The sequence below is a fragment of the Suncus etruscus genome, chromosome 3, assembly GCF_024139225.1.
Source record: "Suncus etruscus isolate mSunEtr1 chromosome 3, mSunEtr1.pri.cur, whole genome shotgun sequence".
Taxonomy (NCBI): Eukaryota; Metazoa; Chordata; class Mammalia; order Eulipotyphla; family Soricidae; genus Suncus; species Suncus etruscus.
The window spans coordinates 135,810,162-135,831,340 of NC_064850.1; positions in this window are offsets into that span (position 1 = coordinate 135,810,162).

The window sequence follows — 21,179 nt, forward strand, 5'->3', positions numbered from 1 at the left end:
CTTGCTGCTTTCAGTATTCTATCTCTATCTGTGGGATTCCTCATTATGGATGTGTCTTGGGTTTTTTTTTTTTTCTATGGGTCTCTTTTAGTTGGTACTCTTCAGGCATACAGGATTTGATTGCATGCAGTCTTTAGCTCTGGGAGTTTCTTTGTGATAATGTCTTTGACCGTTGATATTTCCTAGGGATCTCCTTCCTGGACCTGTGGAACTTCAATGATTCTTATGTTTCTGTTGAGTTTATCAGGGACTTATATTTTTATCTGTTCACATTTTTTGAGTACTTTTTCCATTGTCTGATCGTTTGCCTTAAGGTTCTTTTCCAATCTCTTCTGCTCTATGGAGTTGTTCTACAGTTCATCTTCCAGTTCACTGTTTCTGTCCTCGGCTGCTCTTACCCTGTTGGAGAGGCTTTCCATTGAAGTTTTCAGTTCAGCTACCATGTTTTTCTGATGTTATTTCACTTTGGAGTTTTCTGATTTCTATCTTTGTGTTCTGTTCAGCTAGAATTATGTTTTCTGTGATTTCCATGAGGATCCTCCATATTTCTATTCTAAACTCCTTATCTGAGAGATTAATCAGATGGTTGGTATTTTTTGGATCATCAGAGCTATCATCTTCATTCTTTGTGCATGGTGTTTGCCTGTGAGGTTTCCCCATTGTCAGTCTTGTAGTGTGATTTTTTTCTGCATGTTATGGTGGGGTTCATTAGTTAGAAAGAGTGCGTTGTTGTGAAGTGAAGCAGAGTGGCCATACTTTCTGGAACCTCTAGGAGACATTTTTTTGCTGGGCCTTTCTTGGCCTTCTCAGGAGAGTTTCAGGAGACAGAAGAAAAGCAGGAAAAGGTGACAGGTCCCTTCAGTCTCTCCCAGTTGCTAAGCTCACAGCAGGGGCCTTCACAGACAAAGGAGCTACCTTTCTGCTACTAGGATGCCTTTGTTAGCCAGTCTTGCCAGGAGCAATTTCTGAGCACATAGCCAGGAGTAACCCCTAGCATCACCAGGTGTGGCAAAAAACAAAATACAAAACAAAAACCAACCAACAAACCAAACAAAAATCTTTATAATGCTTTGGAAGGAATTGCCATTTTAATTACCTAATCCTCCTGATCCATGACAGATTATATGCTTCCACTTTCTAGTGTCCTTTGTTTTGGCGGGGGGGGTCACTCCCGGCAGTGCTCAGGGGTTACTCCTGGCTCTATGCTCAGAAATCACTCCTGGCAGGCTCGGGGGGACCATATGGGGTGCCAGGATTTGAACCACCATCCTTCTGCATCTAAGGCAAACGCCTTACCACTGTGCTATCTCTCCAGCCACCTAGTGTCTTTTTTTTTATTTTTGAAGTGGTATTTTGTAGTTCCTTTGTATAGGTCTTTCATCTCTCTTTTTTTTTTCTTTCATCTCTTTAAATTGACTCCAAGGTACTTGATTCTCTGAGGCACAATTGTGAATGGATTATTTTTTATTATCTTTTTCTTCTCTTTTATCATTTATATATTAAACTTATGTTATATATTCTAATTATATATAAATATATTATTTATATATTTATTACATAGCAAAGCTGCATATTTTTGTGTGTTAATTTTGTAATCTGCCACTTTATTATACAAATCAATTGTTTCTCAAAGCTTTTCTTGTAGACTCTAGGCTTTTCTAGATACAGTAGCATGTCATCTTCAAACAGCTTGACTTCTTTCTTTCCTATCTGGATACTATTGATATTATTTTCTTATGTAATTGTTATGGTAAGTACTTCCAGTACTATACTGAATAGAAGTGGTAAGAGGGTATGTGTTAGATCATAGAAGAAATTTCCCCCATTGACTATAATGCTTGCAATGGGTTTGTGGTAAATGGCCTTGAGAATATTGAGGAAAGTTCCTTCAATTTCCTTCTTGTTGAGAGTTTTGGTCATGATTGGGTATTGGCCCTTGTTGAATGCTTTCTTTGCATTTCTTTGGTAAGATCATATGGTTTTTGTTTTCTCTTTTTATTGATATGATGTATTATATTGATTGACCTGCCTATTTTAAATCATCCTTGTATCCCTAGAATGAATCCTACTTAGTCATGGTGTAAAACATTGAGGGTTGCTTGATTAGTATGCTGTATAGCTTAAGGATTCTTCCTTGTATGTCATTTCCATCTCTACTCCTGCTGCTTTAAGTTTCTGTCTCTGTCTAAGTCATCACTGAAACTAGGATGTACTTTGTAGTGGTTTTGTTTGCGTTTCTTTTGGCTGGTACTCTCTGGGCATTCAGGATGTGGCTGCAAGCACTTTGGGATTGCTCAGCAATGACGTCTTTTACTATTGATTCATTTTTTATGCTTTTATTATTTTGATGTTATTATAAAAGGTACATGCCATCCATGGGACATACTGTGAGAATCACTAGTGGCATGTGTCATTTAAAAAATATCATTATGTGAACACCATAGTTACAAACATATCTGTAGTTGGGTTTCAGTCATAAAAATACATCCTCCTGTCTTCCCTTAACACTGAGAAGATTTAAACAACAACAACAACAACCTGCGTACTGGACAGGGCTTTCTGCATTGCCCGTTAATTGTGAGTTGAAATTAGACACGGCTCCGCACCATCCTGACTTCAATGTAGGATATACAGATTCCAGGACCTTCAATACAGAAACGTGAGATCAACAACAGAGACTGTGAAAAATATAACTGTATGGGCACTACAGACAATGACCGGGATTGGACAAACTAGTTTTCCTGGAGCCTAGAAATGATCTTATGTCAGGAAACTTCAGGGGTAGGGTCTCCTTGTACTTAGGCCAAAGTTTTTCCTTTCCATAACCCCATACTTTGGTGGGCCCATGCAAACGATAATTGCCAAACTAACATTGTTTTTACAGTGCTCCTTTGACTCTAAACCTTTAAGAAACCTCTAATAAAAATATCTGGAACTGCAAAAAAAAAAAGGTTTATATTAGTGTTAACATATATGCTTTTAGTTACACTAGCATTCTGGGGGATAAAGGAGGGAGATAAGGGATATATGCTTGGGAACAGGGATGAAGGGAGGACAACACTGGTGGTGGAAAGGCCCTCATTTATTGTCACTGTGTACCTTAAATTTCACTGTGTAAGATTTGTAATTCACTTTGACCACAATAAAAAAAATACATCCTTCTTCACCAGTGTAACCTTCCCACCAACAATGTTCCCCATTGTTTCTTTCCCACCCTGCCTGTCTTAGAGAATGACTTTCTTTTTCTCTCACTCACTAACATTGTCATGATAGTTGTTAGTGTAGTTATTTCTTTAACTGCTCTTACCATTCTTTATGGTAAGCTTCATATTGTGGACTGGTTCTTCTAGGCATCATGTCTATTGTGTCTGAGTATTAATACTATATTGTCTTTTCTTTTCTTTTTCTGTTTTTGGTTTTTGGGTCACATCGGCAGCGCTCAGGGGTTACTCCTGGCTCTATGCTCAGAAATCATTCCTGACAGGCTCAGGGACCATATGGGATGCCAGGATTAGAACCAACATTCTTTAGCATGCAAGGCAAATGTCTTACCTCCATGCTATCTCTCCAGCCCCTGTCTTTTATTTTCTTAAAATACACAGATGAGTAAGACTATTCTGAGTCTATCTCTTTCCCGCTGACTTATTTCACATAGCATAATAGTTTCCATATCCATCCATAAACGGAAACATTTTTATGACTTCATTTTTCATGACAGCTACATAGTATTCCATTGTGTATATGTACCACAGTATCTTTAACTACTCATCTGTTGTTTCCAGATTCTGGCTATTGTAAATAGCACTGCAATAAACATAGGCATGCAGAGAGCATTTTTATATTATGTTTTTTGTTGTTGTTGTTGTTCCTAGTGTTTACCACTATGATTGGTAAGGTTGAATAATATGGTAGCTCAATTTCCAGTTTTTTAAGGAATATTCATATCCTTTTCCAGAAAGGCTGGACTAGATGGCATTCCCAGCAGCAGTGAATTAGAGTTTCTTTCTCCCCACATCCTCACCAGCACTATTGTTCTTGTTCTTTATAATGTGTTCTAGTTTCTGTGGCATCTGTGCTCCTCAGGGGTATTGGTCTGTAGCTTTCTTTTTTTGTAGCACTTCTGTCTGCTTTTGTATCAGGGTGATTTTAGCTTCATAAAAACTATTTGGGAGTGTTTCTGTTTCTTCAATTTCCTGGAAATCCTGAAAAGGATTGGTAGTAGTTCTTCTAGAAAAGTTTGAAATAATTAGTGAATCCATTTGGGCCTGGACTTTTGTTCTTATTGGAAGACTTTTAATTACCATTTTAATTTTCTCCTTAGTGATGGGTCTGTTTAGATATGCTAGATCATCCAAGATTATAGGAGTCCAAGAATGTATCCATTTCTTTCAGGTTCTCTTGTTTTGTGGCATAGAGTTTCTCAAAGTAGTCTCTGATTACCCTTGAATCTTGGTAGTATCTGTACTGATCTCCCCATTTTAATTTTAATCCAGTTTATTAAGTTTCTCTCTCCACTTTTTTTGTGAGTTTTGCTAGTGGTTTATCCATCTTATTTATTTTTTTTAAAGAACCAACATTTGCTTTCATTGGTCTTTCAGATTTCCACTTTATTATTTTCTGCTCTAAACTTTGTTATTTTCTTCTGCCTACCTATCTTTGGTTCATTTTCTTGATCAATTTCTAATTTTATGATCTGTGTCATTAAGTAATTATGTAGGCCCCTTCTTCCTTCTTTTTTTCTTTTTTCCTATTGTTTCTTTTGTTTTTCTTTACCTTCTTCCCTCTTGATGTGTGCTTTGCAAAGCTATAAAATTTCCTCTTAGTATTGCTTTTGCTGTGTCCACAAATTCTGATAATTTTGTCTTCATTCGCATTTGTTTCCAAGAATCTTTTTATTTTCTCTTTGATTTCATCTCTGACCCACTGGTTGTTCAGTAGTGAGCTGTTTCGTTGTCAGGTGTTAAGAGTTTTTTTTTTCTGTGTCTGTTTGTAGTTCACTTCTAATTTCAGTGCATTGTGATCCGAGAAGGTAGTTCATACAATTTCTATCCTCTTGATTTTATGGGGGTATGCTTTATGGGCCAGAATGTGGTCTATCCTGGAGAATGATCCATGTGTATTGGAGAAGAACATGTATACAGTTTTCTGGGAGTGGAGAGCCCTCTATATACGTACTAGACCACTTTCTTCCATTTACCCTTTTAGAACTGATATATTCTTTTTTGGCTTCAGCCTGGTTGACCTATCAAGTGGTGACAGGGTGGTTTGAGGTCTCCACTAATATTGTATTGCTGTTGATGTCTTCTTTCAGATTTTTCCATAGTTGTATTAAATATTTTGCTGGTCCCTCGTTGGGTGCATAAATATTTAGGAGTGTGATTTTTCCTGTTGTATAAATCCCTTGATTATTTGATTATTATAGAATGTCTATTTTTGTCACTATTAACTTTTTTAAATATAAAGTTTGTGTTATCTAATTTTAATATGACCACTCCAGTTTTTTTAAAGGGTTGTTCGCTTGGATGATTTTTATTCAACCTTTGATTTTGCATCTATGTTTGTTCTGGCTATTCAGATGTGTTTCTTGTAGGTAGCAGAATGTTGGAGTCAGCTTTTTGATCCATTTAGCTACTCCGTTTCTCTTAACTGGTTCATTTATTTCTTTGACATTGAGCAAGATAATTATCATGATAGTTAGTATAATCTTTGTGTAGGAGTTTGTTGTGTCTGTTGGTCTGTCTTGTCTTAAAGTAGACCTTTCAGTTTGTCTTTTAAGGCTGGGTTTGAGTCTGTAAAGTTTCTGTGCTGTTGTTTGTCAGTGAAGCTATCTATCTATGTATGCTTCCTTCAAATCAGAATGTGAGTCTGTCTGGGTGAAATATTCTAGGTGAAGCATTCAATCTTTGGCCTGAGTGTTTTTTGTGACAGATCTGCTGTAAATCTGAAGGATGCTCCTTTGAATGTAATTTCCCCCTTTTGATCTTGCTGCTTTCAGTATTCTATCCTTATCTGTGGGATTCGTTCTTGTAACTAGGATGTGTTTTGGGTGCTTTTCTTCGGATCTCTTTAGATGGTACTCTTAAGTCGTGCAGGATTTGGTTTCACGCATTTTTTAGGTCTGGAAGTTTCTCTGAAATAAGTTTCTCTGACTGTTGATTCTTCCTGGGTATTTTCTTCCCTGGTGTCTGGGACTCCAATGATTCTTATGCTGTTTCTGTTGCATTTATCTGTTTTTGTCTGTTCACATACTTTGAGGATTTTTTTCCTATTGTATGAATGTTTGTTTTAAGGGGTTCATTGACTAGGAGATGTGCATGGCTGTGGAGTGGAGCATTGGGTTCCTCTGGCTCTGCCCTTTATAGTCAGAATTAGCTCACCTATTTTGCCGTGTCTTCTGTGGTTTCTTCTGGATGGGGTGGGTCCCTGCACTGGTGGCTGTCGTAATGGTACCTGCATTGAAAATGGCTTTTGATTCTTCACAGGGGTTTTTCTTCCTGGTACTCTGTAACCCTGATGTTTTTTGTTTTTTTTTTTTTTTTTATGTTGTTTCTGCTGACTTTATCCCAGAGTTCTATTGTTGTCTGTTTTGATACTTGTGTATTTTTCCATCTTTTCTTTATTTTAAGGTTCTTTTCGAGCTTCTTTTGTTGTATGTAGGTGTTGTGCTGCTCATATTCAAGCTCACTGATACTGTCCTCAATAGCTGTGACTCTGTTGGTGAGTCCTTCCAGTGAGTTTTTCATTTTACCCACCAAGTTTTCCAGACCTGTTATTTTTAGTTTCAAGTTTTTTCATTTCTACTTTCTCATCCTTTTGAATCTTTTTTTTTTTTTTTTTTGGTTTTTGGGTCACACCCGGCAGTGCTCAGGGGTTACTCCTGGCTCTACACTCAGAAATCGCTCCTGGCAGGATTGGGAAACCATATGGGGTGCCGGGACTCGAACCACCATCCTTCTGCATGTAAGGAAAATGCCCTACCTCCATGCTATCTCTCCAGCCCCATCCTTTTGAATCTTATTGGCTGCCTGTTCCATGGGTTTGTTTGAATTTTTGAACATTCTTAACATTTCCTTTCTAAAGTCCTTATCAGAGAAGCTAATACTGGTTGAAAGTTCAAAACTACCTTTCTAATTCAGTAAGCATTGAGATATTTTGCATTGTTTACTCATGGTGACATTTACACTTTAGTGATTTTTTTAATGTGATGTGCTAAGACTCACTGACTAAAAGAAATGAGTAGCCACTCCATTTTGCTCCACTGCTGCACTGATCTTGCTGGGCCACTGATCTGGCACAAGGTGCTTCCTGGAGAAATTTGATCAGTTTCATAAATCTCCTGTGCTTGCACCCATGCCAACATTCATCCTGTCATGCCATGGGCTTTCTTCTCACTGCAGTCAATGGTTTAAGTTGGGGCTTGCTGATCTCATGGGGCCACTCTGTCTCTTGCTTGCAGTTTACCCAGTTCCAATCTCTTGAGTATTGCTAGAGATGTGATTTCTGAGTGCAGAGCCAGTTGGTGCACAGTACTTACTAGAAATTTGACTATTTTACAGTGTAACTTGCATGCAGCAATTCTAGTCCCCCATCCCAAATACAGTTTCTAGGCAATAGTTTTTTAAATGGTTTTTAAATAATAATTTATTTAAGCACCATGTTTGCAAGCAAGTTCGTAATTGTGTTTCAGCCATAAAATGCACACCCACTTCAACAGTGCAACTTTCCCTCCACCAATGTCCTCTACTTCCCTCCTTCCCCATTCCCTGACTGTCTTAGAGACGAGCATCTTATTTCTATCTCTATCATTGTCATGGTAGTTGTTAGTATAGTTATTTCTCTAACGGCACTTACCACTCTTTGTGGTAAGTGTCATAACATGGGCTGGTCTTTCTGGCCCTCATCTTTATTGTCTCTGGGTATTATTACTATACTATTTTTTATTTTTCTTAAACTCCACAGATGAATGAGACTATTCTGTGTTTATCTCTCTCCCTCTTACTTACTCTTACTCAGCATAATAGTCTCCATATCCATCTATGGATAGGAACATTTTTTCACTTTATTTTTTTCTAGCAGCTGAGTAATATGGCATTGTATAAATGTACCAGTTTCTTACAGAGTTGCTCATAATAGTTATTTCTGACATTCAACTTTCCAGCACCAATTCTACCAAAGTGTAACATTTCTTCTATTATTTTCTCCACCTCTCCTGTTTACCACCCTCCCCCCAAAGCCTGTCCCAGGAAAGGTACAAATAATTTAATATTTCTTGTTACAACTTAAATATAATAAAATTATTGAAGAAACTTTATTAAAAGAAAATCTGTAAAAATGGTCATATCTTTCAATAGGGTCATTATGTCATTGTTGGAAGATTTACTAAGCTGTTGCTTGTTGAGTATTCTGTTGTTGGTTTTGTTTGTTGAGCTTAGATTGCATCTGTGATAATTTCACATCTAATTTCGTTGATTTCTACTGAGATGTCCTATTGAAAACTATGGTGATGTTGCATAACCACATATATGTACTTTAAAGAGTGGGAGAGGGTCCCCACACTCTTTTCATAAAAGTAGTGGGAGAGGGTGTCCACACTCATTCCATTAATTTCCTGGTGATGTCGGCCCAAATACTGGCATAACTGGAGTTTTGGTCAGATTGGTGTCTATGCAGAGAGTGAACTGTAGGTGAGTAGTGAAGCTGGACTATTGGCAAAATGGTGATTATGAGTTGTAGGTGGCATCTGGAGTGGCATCAGCCGGGTGGGGACTTGGGCCAACCTTCTCCCTAAAATGCCCATTTTTAGTTGCATGACCAATGTACCTATGGTTTATTATGACTTGGTTTATATCTCTCTCAAGACTAGATCAGTCTATGGAGCTGACAGGATGCAAACTTGGTGACTTCTTTCTTCCCTCGGTTTTTAATGGAGAATCTTGGGGCTTCTAGAAAATTATAATCAGATAAATTCCAGGTAATAACCTTTTTTAAAATTTATTATTTATTTATTTATTGTTTTGTTGGGGCCACACCTGTTTGATGCTCAGGGGTTACTCCTGGCTAAGTGCTCAGAAATTGCCCCTGGCTTGGGGGGGACCATATGGGACGCCAGGGGATCGAACCGCGGTCTCGATCTTTCCTTGGCTAGTGCTTGCAAGGCAGACACCTTACCTCTAGCGCCACCTCGCCGGCCCCAATAACCTTTTTTTTTTTTTAATTTCCTTCTTTCCCCTTTTATATTTACCAGCAAAGAGGGGGGTGAGAGTGACAAATTTCTGCTATTCCATAGGTGATCTGAGACTCCACTCTAAAAGGTGAGTCCACTAACAATAATAATCAATAGGTCACCTTAGAGCAGTACTAGCTGTTTTTTTCCTTTTTTGAATTAAGGTCCAGAATGAGGAGTGGATCTTTTTAAAAGCTGCATAGACATCTAATGTGCATGCGTGTGTGTGTGTGTGTGTGTGTGTGTGTGTGTGTGTGTGTGTGTGTGAGCGTGCGCATTTCTCTTTGACTCCTTGAAGTAATGAGTTTGTTCATTATGCTTTCTTAACTTGGTCCTTTTTCTTTTTTCTCTATCACTGCATTTAACTCTCCCCTCCCCCCTCATGTACTTTTGAGCTGGTGGGTGGCAAGCAGGCCCCAAGCCCCAATGTGACATGCTGGGAATCATGCCGGGGCAGTCAGGGCAGGCGTCCCAGGGAGCGCTCAGGATGGCTTATTGTTTCTGAATTAAACAAATGAAGAATGTGATTCAATTAGAGGCCACATAATATAAACCAAAATGGGTCTATATTTAGCTAGGCAGAGACATGTGGGAAAGAAAGGAACTTCCTTCATGGCCAGGCTTGAAGGCTTGGCTTTGAAGTACTGAGCTCTGCTCTTGCATGCTGTCCTCACCTCCCCCAGACTCATGCCCAGATGTTTCCCTCCTCATAGTTCAATTTCTTGAAAAAAACATCAGCGTTCTGTGGAAAGGAAAGCGCTAAATTTTTAATCCGGGAACTTCTGACTCTTTTCTGAAACTCTGGTGAGGCGGAAGGCAGGTCGTCTCACCATTTCCTCCTTTCCCAGGAACTAAGGACCCCTCAGAATTCCCTCATGGGACTCTCAAGCGTAGAGTAGAAAATGGTGGAGTATGTTTATTCCTTGAAGTTCTCCTTTGTCACAATTGACTTTAGGTAGGAAAATGAGATGAGGATGGAGAGGATGATTTTAGCATTTGAGGATTGTAGCATTTTCCTCATCTAAGGAGGGTAAAGGAGTATGGCACCATTAATGTAATAATAAGAACCCAGGCCCATAATGCTTGTCAACAACATGTGCTATGGTGACAGTTGCTGTTGTTTATTGTAATTGTTGAAGCCACTTTCTGAGGAATCTATTCTACCACATCAGCCATTTCCCTGGTCATGCTTTTTCTGTTCTAACCCATCCAGGGACACTTCTCAAAGGGTTGGTGGGTAGGGGTCGGGGGCTTTGTATCTCGTGGATAGCTGTTCTTAGGACAGCCATACTGGCTGGGGTTTCAGATTTATGTTTTTAACCAAGGAGAGAGGGAGACAGGCAAACATGCTTTATCTTCCACACATGTTTCTTAGTCTCCTCTTGCAGTCTAGTCTAACTTTCTTTTTTAAACAATTGAAACTACTTTTGTTTATTCGAAGATAGAGTCCCAAAATAAATATATTCTAAGTAATGAGAGCCATGTTGCTCACTGTTGGAGAAATAAATTACAAATAAGTTAAGGAGGGAAGCTAGAGTTAACTCTCTGGTGCTGTATTATAATCCAAAAATCTCAGAATAAACTCATATTTCTAACATTTCTCTGTTTATTTCACTACCTCTACTCTATTGTTAGAGATAATCTATATGAGACATATTTCTATTTCTATATAAATACATATGTAACATGTATATGCATAAAAATACATACAGATGTGTAGAAACTTGATCAATTCATGGCAACTAATTGAAAATAATAGATTGTTCAATAACTGGAACAAATGGTTAGCCATAAGAAAACAAATAAAAGTAATGGCCTACATCTCACAGGCACAAAAGCTCATTCAATTTTCTATTCATATATATATATATATATATGGAAGTAAGTAAAATGGTTAAATACTATACTAACAAAATTATAATAACATGTCATTGTACCCTTTGGAGTACAGTCAAAAACAAATAATGGGGGCTGGTGAGATGGCGCTAGAGGTAAGGTGTCTGCCTTGCAAGCGCTAGCCAAGGAAGGACCGCGGTTCGATTCCACGGCGTCCCATATGGTACCCCCAAGCCAGGGGCAATTTCTGAGTGCTTAGCCAGGAGTAACCCCTGAGCATCAAATGGGTGTGGCCGAAAAATAAAACAACCCAAATAATGATCTGCTTCCAGAACACAGAAGACTATTGTCTCTGAGTTCTTTCATGAGAATGGATTGTCCAGGGAACATGTTGTATATGAAGGCATCCAAGAAAGCAATAAGTTTAGCTAGAGAGATGATAGTTCCAGGAGAATGATGGAAAGAGATGATTTAAGGACTCTTGATTTGAATTACCTGAATGCAGGCATCAACAAAGAGTGCTTTGCTGAAGAGGGGTTCTGTATTCACTTTTGTCTACCATCTCTCCCAGAAGAAGACTGGGAGAGACTTTATCCACAGAGACTTATTCACAGAGACTTTGTGGATTAGCTTCCTCTCCCCTTCATAGACCTCTTTTGAGATGTAAAGGCCAACTTAGATTTGGTTAGCATTAGCTAGGTATTTTTGTCTGTTAATGACATCTGCCCTTCCTCCCATGTTGATTGTCTCTGAACAATAAATACTATACATGAAGAATAGACAAGGCACTCAGTCCATGAGAATGAGAGCCCCCTGGTCCCATGCTTATGTCTATCTAGTTTTCTTAATTCTCTCGATATCCCTGCTCCAGGCCCATTCACCGGAGGCTGGACTCCAGCAGTAACAGACATCAGCAGGTAGGAAAAGGGTGGATTAGGAGAGATGACAACACATGTCAGAGCTGAGGATTTTATTCCCTAAGAGGTACTTCAGAGTTTACAGTAACTGAAAGCAAATGAAAGCCAGGTCCATGGCCACTTGGATAAAGAAAAAGGAGGAAGGTTTCATGCTTCCAGATGAAGTGTTAAAGTGAACACAATGAAGTGTTAAAGTGATAATGCTCTTGCTTACTTGATGAGAGGCCAGAGAGTGGGTGGTGAGGGCAGTTAGAGACAGGTCCATGAAGGTGTCCCCAAAACAGCCTCTAGAGAGATTCAAATAAGGAGACAACCCTAAGGTATAAGAAAGTTTTGAATGACAGAAATAACTTCTTTCTGGAAAGTAATGTGGGTTTAGGGCTTGATATTTATTTAATTCTTCTACCTACAAGAATATTTTGTGGGGCGGGCAGTGGCGCTAGAGGTAAGGTGCCTGCCTTGCCTGCGCTAGCCTAGGACGGACCGCGGTTCGATCTCCTGGCGTCCCATATGGTCCCCCAAGCCAGGAGCGACTTCTGAGCGCATAGCCAGGAGTAACCCCTGAGCGTCACCGGGTGTGGCCCAAAAACCAAAAAAAAAAAAAAACAAACAAAAACAAAACAAAACAAAAAGAATATTTTGTTGCTTCTGAAAGCAAGAAGAAACTTTGAAAGTATGTATTGTTTTTCAATTTATTATGTTTCTCTAAACATGAAAGCATCATTTCTGCTCTATCTTCCCCCTTCCTTAGGTCTCCACTTCTCTCACTCTCTCTACTCATTTCAGAAAGCTCACACAGGGGTTAAATTTCTTCTACTTGGATTGTGAGATTGAGTTATCTCAGGAAGTCTTTTGCAAACACAGTTTTCTATAAAGTTTAGGAAAAAGATAATAATTTACTTTAAATAGTTTGGTCCTGAGACTTGTTTTCTTTTCGAGATTTGAAAAAACAAAACAAAACAAAACAACAACAATCAAAAAACCAACAGTGGTACTTGTTGGAAAAAATGTTAATGAAAAGCTATTACTAAATTTTCTTTATATTTATTTTGAAGAATGATTAGAAAAATCAAGTCTTTTCCAGATCTGACCCAATGGCAGATTGGGAGTGCTCTGGTTTGTGCTATTGAAAGCATAGCAAGACCAAATTAACTATCTAATTAAAATAATGACCATAAGAATCTGTTATTTTGGCCTGAGGAAGGTCAGCTCAGCTGATCCTTTTCTGTCCTGTTGAGGGTTCCTTTCCCTCATCTATGTGCATGAACTCACACACAAACCCACACAAACCTATGACATAATACACAACACACTTACACTAACACACACATTTGCATACACACATATGACGCCACTACCACCATCACCACCACCACCAACAACTGGGCTTTGAAGAATCTGTTCCAGAGATGTTCAAATTGATCCTACATTCACTGATAGAGCCAGGACTTTTCATGCTGGCAGGACATGAACATTGTTTTTTAGGACACTTGAGATACTTTCTCTGTGAAGACATATTCTCTATAGAGATTACAGACCTGAAACAGACAATTATTATGTTTAGTCTTATTATAAATGGGAACTTGTTTGGATACTCAGCACATTATATTTTTAATACCGAAGACCCCTAGACTTTACTCACTAAAAACAACTAAAAATACCAGAAACATTTTCCTGGCTATTTAAGCACACTTAGAACATGGTTGGACCAATATGCCATGAAGACATTCTGTTGTCTTGTGATTATATAGCACAGACCTAAGCAAGGCATATTTGGAGAATGCTGGTCAGTCTTTGGATCTTCAGTGGCCATGAAAGAACTGCTCTAGTGATGGTTCATGGTAGTCAAGCTAAATCAGGTTTCCCTGGCTTCAAGTAAAATTGGGATACAGATTTATAACTAAGCTATGCATGATTTAATATCAATGTAGCCATCAGGGAGTACATGGAGCCTTTCCTGGGCTAAAGCCCAGCACTTGGCATAAAAGCATTTTTGTGGCCATTAGAAGCATTCTGTTGGCATTACAGTTATTGAGGGAAGTGTGTTCCTTGTGAGAGTGTTCTCAGCACCTTTGGAAGTTAAGGTGCTTTGACTTTATTGGTAGTTTTTTGTTTTTGTTATTTTGGGGGGGACAGAACTGATGATGCTCAATGCTCAGAAATTACTTCTAGCAGGCTCAGGGGACCATATGAAATGCTGGAGATAAGACTTGGGTGTGCCGTGTACAAGTCAAATGCCTACCTGCTGTGCTATTGCTCTGACCCCAACTCTAGCTCATTTGTATTTTCTCCTACTGAACCCAGATTAGGCTGTTGAATGGGCACATTTCAGAAGTGAGGTGAGACTTTCTGCTGGCCAGTGGGAACATGGTAGTTCTTTCTGGTGAAGGGGAAAAGTTTTAGCACAGTCAGCTCTAGTAATCATAAAAATGGCAACAATGAAATGCTGCTGTATAAAGGTGCCACGTACTGTAATCTCAGCCCAGAAAGAATGAGTCGAGTGGGGTTTGCCACAGGAAATAATCCAAAGCAAAATATGAGGGTGAAACAGGTTGTGACATGGGAACCTTCCACCCCATGGGGGTAACAGAAAGGGGCTCCCAGACCTCAGCTTTATTAGAAATTGAGATCACCTCATTGGCGGGGTTTGAAGATGAATGCCTATCTGGAATTTGTTCCACCTTAGGGTGAGTCTATGACATGTAAAGAGGGCAGGGAAAGAGTCAGCTTTGTTTAGGATGAACACAAGTTATAAACCCAGCACTGCTGTTTCTTATATCTTTCTCCCTCCCTCCCTTGCTCTTTCCCTCTCCCTCTCTCCCTTGCTCTTTCCCTCTCCCTCCCTCCCTCCCTCCCTCCCCTCCCTCCCTCCCCTCCCTCCCTCCTCCTCCCTCCCCTCCCTCCCTCCCTCCCTCCCTTCCTTCCTTCCTTCCTTCCTTCCTTCCTTCCTTCCTTCCTTCCCTTCCTTCCTTCCTTCCTTCCTTCCTTCCTTCCTTCCTTTTTGTTTTTTTTGGGTTTTGGGCCACACCCGGTGGTGCTCAGGGGTTACTCCTGGCTGTCTGCTCAGAAATAGCTCCTGGCAGGCACGGGGGACCATATGGGACACCGGGATTCCAACCAATCACCTCTGGTCCTGGATCGGCTGCTTGCAAGGCAAACGCCGCTGTGCTATCTCTCTGCCCCTCCTTCCTTCCTTCTTTCCTGCCTCCCTCCCTTCCTTTTCTCCTTTCCTCCTTCCTTCCTCCTTTCCTTCCCTCCCTTTTTCCTTCCTTCCTTCCTTCCTTCCTTCCTTCCTTCCTTCCTTCCTTCCTTCTTCCTTCCTTTCTCCCTCCCTCCCCTCCCTCCCTCCTCCTTCCTTCCTTCCTTCCTTCCTTCCTTCCTTCCCTTCCTTCCTTCCTTCCTTCCTTCCTATTCTCCTCCCTCCCTCCCACTCCCTCCCTCCCTTCCTTCCTCCCTCCTTCCTCCCTCCCTCCCTCCCTCCCTTCCTTCCTCCCTCCCTCCCTCCCTTCCTTCCTTCTTTCCTTCCTTCCTTCCTTCCTTCCTCCCTTCCTTCCTTCCTTCCCTCCCTCCCTTCCTTCCTTCCCTCCCTCCCTCCCTCCCTTCTTCCTTCCTTCCTCCTCTTCCTCCCTTCCTTCCTCCCTCCCTCCCTCCCTCCCTCCCTTTCCTTCCTTCCTTCCTTCCTCCCTACCCTCCCTCCCTCCCTCCCTCTCTTCCTCCCTCCCTCCCTCCCTCCCTCCCTCCCTTCCTTCCTTCCTCCCTCCCTCCCTCCCTTTCATCCTTACTTCCTCCCTCCCTCCCTCCCTCCTCCCTCCCTTCCTTCCTTCCTTCCTTCCTTCCTTCCTTCCTCCTTCCTTCCTTTCCTTCCTTCGCTTCCTTCCTTCCTTCCCCTCCTCCCTCCCTCCCTCCCTCCCTCCCTCCCTTCTTCCTCCTTCTTCCTCTTCCTTCCTTCTTCCTTCCTTCCTTCCTTCCTTCCTTCCTTCCTTCCTTCCTTTTTTTTTATTTTGATTTTGGGACCATATGTGGGCTTACTCCTGGCTCTATGCTCAGAGATAGCTCCTGGTAGAGCTCAGAGGACCATATGTGATGCTAGGGGACTAAACTCATATTGACTATATGCAAGACAAGCTTACCTTACCCATTGTACTGTTTCTCTGGCCCTACCTTTAACATATCTTACAATAAAGATCAATTGTGTATTATTTTATCCAAGATTAAAATGTCTGAGAGTATAATTTTGTATTAATTTTTGAGACATTCCCCTATAAATATAGAATTCCAGGTTGATGTTTTTCTCCATTCTATACTTTGATGATAATAAAAACCAGACTTCTGGCTTACATTATTTTCAAAATATATTAGTTGCTATTTTGAAAAAATTTTTTGCTCTGTAGGTACTATGCCAATTTTCCTTACTTTTAAAACTTCTTCACTTAACCACCAGTTTTAAATAATTTGATGATGATTACTTTAGTGCATCTTTCTTCCTATTTTTATTGTTTGATTGAATTCTTTGGATCTAGAGATTTAGAGATTTCATCAAATTTGGAAAAATGCATCTATTGTCTATGCGATTTTTTTCTTATTTCCAACTCTATTAATACTAACATTAAGTCTGAATTTCACAACTCAGTGATGTACTGTTTGTTATTTTTGGTCTTTTTCTCTTTCATTCACTATTTCATATTAGATTATATTTCTAGGATTTACTTTTTTTTATAGTTCTGCTAATTTCACCCAAAGTTTATTATTTTACTTTGAGGAGTTGATTTGAATATTTACATTTTAAAAAACTATTTTATTGAAACCATTATGATTTTACAAAGTCCTTCATAGTTGGGTTTCAGACATACAATATTTCATGACCAATCCCACCAGCATTGTCAACCTCCTTCCACCAATGTCACCAGAGTGCATCCCATACAATCAACCACCTTTGCCTTCCCAGCCGACCAGTATTACTGACCTATTTAAAGTTTAAATTGTTGGAGTTTCGGTCTCTTGATTTTATTTGTTGTTTGTCTTTAAGCTTTCTATATTTATCTCTGTCCTTTTTTTAAAATCTCCACCAATGCACTTAAGACTGTTTATCCCCTGTTCCCCATCCTTTAATATTTATGTTTCTCTTCCTTCAAACTGGTTTCTTACCTTCTCCTCACTATACTCTAGGGTCAAGGGTGTTCAAGTCAATTCCCATTTAGATTATTGCATTTCTTTATGTAGCTATTCTAAATACCACATATAAACAATATCATTTTGTATTTATCCTTCTTCTCTGGTTTCTTTCATTAAACATAATATCTTCCAGTTCCACCCATGTCGTGGCAAATTGCACGAATACATCGTTCCTTATAGCTATATAGTATCTATTGTATATATGTAGCATATCTCCATGATCCACTCATTCTGTGTTGAAAATCTAGGTTGATTCTAATTCTCAGCTATTGTACTCCAATGAATAGCAGTGTACATACATCTTTTTGGATCAGTGTTTTCCTGTCTTGGAGATAGATTCCCAAAATCAGGATTGCTGGTTCATATGGCAGATCAATTCTTAGTTTACTGAGAACTCTCTATACTGTTTTTTATAGGGGTTAGATCAGGCAGCATTCCAACAAAGTGGATAAGAGTTCCTTTTTCACCACATTCCTCCAACATAAATGGTTCCCAATATTTTTGATATGTGCCATTCTCACTGGTATAAGATGATATCTTATTGTCATCATTTTTTTGGTCTTTTTTTTTAACTACATCCGGCGAATCTCAAGGGCTACTCCAAGCTTTGCTCAGGACACCTTCCTGACATGCTCAGGGGGCCATGTGGGATGCCGGTGACCGAACTCAGGTTGACCGCATGCAAGGCAAGTGCCCTACCGCTGTTCTATTGCTCTGGCCCCTCTTATGGTCATCTTGACTTGAATTTCCCTAGTGATAAATGATGATGAACATTTTTAATATGTTTCTGTTGGCTATCTGTGGTCTTCCTCTGTTCATTTCCTTTCCCATTTTTTTTTTTTTTTTTTTGGTTTTTGGGCCACACCTGGTGACGCTCAGGGGTTACTCCTGGCTATGCGCTCAGAAGTCGCTCCTGGCTTGGGGGACCATATGGGACGCCGGGGGATCGAACTGCAGTCCGTCCTAGGCTAGCGCAGGCAAGGCAGGCACCTTACCTCTAGCGCCACCGCTCGGCCCCATTTTTCCCATTTTTCACGTTTTTTTTTTTTTAGATTTTTTTTGTGGAGTTAACCTCTGTGAGTACTTTATAAATCCTAAATATTAGCCCTTTATCAGATGTGTTGAGAGAAAATATTTTCTTCCACTCAGTTAACTGTCTTTTGATTTTATCCTGTTTTTTTTTTCATACAGAAACTTTTTAGTTTATTGTAGTCACACTTATTCAGATTTGATTGTATAGTCTTTGAAGACTCCTTTGAGATCTAAGTCTTGGTCTATGTCTTCTTCATTGAAGAGTATGGGATTCGGTCTAATCTCAAGGTCTTTAATTCACTTTGAACAGAATTTTGTATTTATTTTAGTATTAATGACATCTTCCCAGTTTCTCTTCAGTACTTTTTTGGGGGAGGGCACATCCAGTGACACTCAGGGGTTACTTCTGGCTATGCTTTCAGAAATTGCTCCTGGTTTAGGGGACCATATGGGATGCTGGGGGATTGAACACGGTCCATCCTAGGCTAGCGCAAGCAAGGCAGATGCCTTACCGCTTGTGTCGCTGCTCCGTCCCCTCTTCAGTACTTCTATGTTCTTTTCTCCTTTCTTGAACATAGGAATATAGTTCTTATAATAGTTTTAATGTCTTTGACAATAAATTTTATCCTCTGTGTCATTTCTTAGTCTTTATTGATTGATTTTTTTTTCATAAATTTCACCTTGCAGGTAAATGAATACATGTGGATTTTTTTTTAAGTATTCATTTTGTAAGCATTTTAAGTATTTTTAAGTATTGATTTAAGTGCTTTTGACTTTGTTCGGGGATGCATATAAGTAACCTTGGAGCCCTTGATATTTTTAAGAATTTTAAAAAAGCTTCATTAAGTGATGCTAGAGCAACTCCTGTGATAAGACTCATTATTATGTACTTTTTGCAATAATACCCTCTTGAGTGTATTTTTACCCCAATGACTTGCCATATTGAGACAATTCCCCACTTCAAAAGCTCTTCTCTACTGTACTGTACTATGGACTCCAGCCTTCTTGGCATACTAGAATTCTGCCTCATCAATTCAGTGACACCACAGGGCCAGATTTTGTTGTCCACCTCTTGGCAGCCTAGAAATCTCTCAAAGTGGTCTGTTTGTGTTCATCACAGGCTCGTTTGATTTGTTTACAGTCTTTTTTTTGGGGGGGGGGGAACACCCACTGACACTCAGGGGTTTACTCCTGGCTATGCACTCAGAAAATTGCTCCTGGTTGGGGGAACCATATGGGAAGCTGGAGGAATTCGAGACCACAGTCCATCCTAGGACAGCCACATGCAAGGCAAATGCCCCTACTGCTGCGCCACTGTTCCGGGCCCCTTGATTGTTTACATTCTTTTAGGAATCTTCTGCTTGTACCATCTGCTGTTGCAATAAGTAAACACGTTGTTTTCTAAATTTTGTTCTGTGTTTCCGTTGTTTTTCTTTTAAATATGAAAGGATTTATCTAGTCTATTTTTTGTAGTAGAACTATAAAACTGTACTATAGTTTGAATAACCTCTGTTTCTATAGAACTTTTAGTATAAAAAATAAAGGAGTCTTCAAAGAATCATTCTTATATTCAACTCACTTGTTTGTGGTATAAATGTACAGCGGAAAACTACTCAGCTTTATGAAATGATGAAATCATGCAATTTCCTGTGGTACCAATGGACATAGAGGGTACATGCTGAGTGAAATGGCCCAGAAAAAGAAAGTTGAATAAAGAATGAACTCATATGTGTTCTATAAAACATATTAAGGGAATAACAAATCGACAAAGGCAATAGAGATAGAGAATTGGTCTACAGAACTAAACTTAATTGGAGAATTCTGGGCTTACAGAATGCGTTATTGGAAATTTGGTGAAGGGTCTGGTGTTGGGACAATGGATGCATGAAACAATAGAAATGTATGCATGATAAATAGTAAATCAAGGTACCTCAATAAAAATGGAAATATTTTAAAAAAGAATATGCAATTAGAGTCTGAGAGATTGTACAGGGATTAAAGGACAGTCCTTGTTTTTACACTTTTGGGTCTTGCTGAGCTACTTATCTGGCTAGGAGGGCCCCTCACCTGCCCCCCTCCTCCAAAAAAGAAATATACCATTAAATGTGAAAATGCCTAATGTTACAATGTTTGACTTTATGTTTTTCTATGACTAAAAATGCTCTGTAACTAATGTTTATTTCTAAATATTAGGTTTGATGTTAATTTCATTTGAAATTATTTGGAGTGTTTTTGAAACAGTATCTTTGGAAATGCTAGATTTAGAGTAGATGACTAAAACCCCATATAATTAAACTGACTGGCACATTGTTTAGGTCTGTCAACAAACTTTAGATGATCAAAAAGACTGATCAGCATCTTTCCATTCGGACTAAACCTCAGACATGAATAATTTTTAAGGATCAACAAATACAAATCCATACACTCAGTGGATTCCAATGGAGTCAAACCTTACCTTATAAAAGTAGAAGTGGACTTTAAAGCCAACAATCGATATACCAGCTACATGCTGATTAAACTGTCATTCCTCCTAGTTTTCTTAGAATCAAGTGGGTATTAAAAACAGTCCTGCTTTCTTGAGCTACCAAGTCAGAAATCCATATCACTGGAGATTTGAGGCAACAGCAATAGATCTCCTCTTGGTGGCTTAGGAGTGCGTCTTTGGAGACAGACCTCCTGGCTAAATTCTAAGAACCAGGCCTACACCCAACATCAACGTCCCCTTCAATAAAGTTTCCTGAGAGTTACTCAGCATTTTTGGCCTGGTGTGTGTCCAGCTCTAAGAACTATATATGGGTATTAAGGCACTAAATTCCCATTCTAACTGCAAAATTTCTCCAAAATCAGTCTCTTCCAAAGTATTTTTCCTTCCTTTTCTTCTTTGTCTTTCTCCATACCCCTGTGGTCTCCAGGTCTGATCTGACACCTCTTGCTCTGAATTCCCACGTCTCATTCTTCCTGTCCCTCCTACTGCATGCAGAACTTTCCAGAGAGATGGA